Here is a 2,226-nt window from a genome sequence, read left to right on the forward strand (position 1 = left end):
GTGTAACAATGATGTGTAAGTATGCAACTAGCATACGTGTGTATACGGTAAATTGACACTAATATTACTACATTGCATGAATGTAAATGAAGCACCTCAGCATCCACACATGCGTGTCAGTGCATGATAAAGGATCACTGGCTGTAATCTTGCAGGGATTAATAGCTTCTTCTTTATCTTTGAGCGACTGCTCTGATGTCTCACTAGGGCGGCACACACATGACAGAATACTAATGACGGGCGGCCGGACCACGTCCACAGAGAATACTCTTCAGAACAGATCTGAGATCAGCCTCAAAGCCAGAAACACTGAGATCGGTCTGCCACAGCTACCTGTGTGAGAGCACACTTCATAGTGCACTGCATAGGGCACTAAATGCCATCCTGCTGCCTCACGGAAGACCGCACACAACCCCCCCATTATTTACCACATGATCGATGGAAACATGCAAACGCGTCACATTGCAACCCCCCGATGTTCCATGTTCAATGTCACCAAATGAGCTTTATTGAGACCGACATCATGCAGACACGGTTGTTAAAACAACAGCGCAACAACAGCGCCCTCTACTGACAACTGTTATGAACAACACGGCATAAAAATGGTATTAAGCCTCAATAATCGCTGCAACGATACTGTGACAACGCGCAAAATGATTGACAGGTCGAAAGCGCCATATTGTCTGCTGATTACAGACTCTAGAGCGGTCACAGAGGACGGTGAGATATCTCACCACACTTTCAGGGAGTCGTACATTTTTTGCAAACCTTTCCATGATAAAATCACTTACAGCACCTTTAACTTAAATATAAAAGTCTTAAAGGGACAGTACACCTAAAAATGCTAATTCTCTCATAATTTACTCGCCCTCATGTCATCCCAGATGTGTGACTTTCTTTCTGCAGAACACAAATGAAGATTTTTAGAAGAATATTTCAGCTCTGTAGGTTCATACAATGCAAGTGAATGGTGACCAGAACTTTGAAGCTCCAAAAGTCACATAAATGCAGCATAAAAGTAATCCGGTGGTTTAATCCATGTCATCAGAAGGGATATGATAGGTGTGGGTGAGAAACAGTTCAATATTTAAGTAATTTTTACTATAAATCTCCACTTTCGCTTTTACATTCTTCTTCTTTCGTTTTTTGACAATTCGCAAAAGTAATTGACTTAATTGAATGCCATTGACTGTAACTTGATTACAATCATTTTAAATGTAATGCACTACACTACTTTTTGTACTAAAAAGTAATTCAATTACAGTATTTTATTTAATTTGTAATTAGATTACAACCAACACTGATCGCCAGCATCATGGAAAATACATCAAATGATGTGTTTCACTGAGGTTGGGGTTGTTTGATTGATTGATTGATTGGTTGGTTGGTTGATTGATTGATTGATTGACTGGTTGGTTGATTGATTGATTGATTGATTGACTGGTTGTTTGATTGATTGATTGACTGGTTGTTTGATTGATAGATTGATTGACTGGTTGTTTGATTGATTGATTGATTGATTGGTTGGTTGGTTGATTGATTGATTGATTGACTGGTTGGTTGATTGATTGATTGATTGATTGACTGGTTGTTTGATTGATTGATTGACTGGTTGTTTGATTGATTGATTGATTGACTGGTTGTTTGATTGATTGATTGACTGGTTGTTTGATTGATTGATTGATTGATTGATTGATTGATTGATTGATTGGTTGGTTGTTTGATTGATTGATTGATTGGTTGGTTGGTTGGTTGGTTGTTTGATTGATTGATTGATTGATTGGTTGGTTGCTTGATTGATTGATTGATTGACTGGTTGTTTGATTGATTGATTGGTTGGTTGTTTGATTGATTGATTGATTGATTGGTTGGTTGATTGATTGATTGATTGACTGGTTGGTTGATTGATTGATTGATTGATTGACTGGTTGTTTGATTGATTGATTGACTGGTTGTTTGATTGATTGATTGATTGACTGGTTGTTTGATTGATTGATTGATTGATTGGTTGGTTGGTTGATTGATTGATTGATTGACTGGTTGGTTGATTGATTGATTGATTGATTGACTGGTTGTTTGATTGATTGATTGATTGATTGGTTGTTTGATTGATTGATTGACTGGTTGTTTGATTGATTGATTGATTGATTGATTGATTGATTGATTGATTGATTGATTGATTGATTGATTGATTGATTGGTTGGTTGTTTGATTGATTGATTGATT

This window comes from Xyrauchen texanus, chromosome 35, assembly GCF_025860055.1.
Source record: "Xyrauchen texanus isolate HMW12.3.18 chromosome 35, RBS_HiC_50CHRs, whole genome shotgun sequence".
Taxonomy (NCBI): Eukaryota; Metazoa; Chordata; class Actinopteri; order Cypriniformes; family Catostomidae; genus Xyrauchen; species Xyrauchen texanus.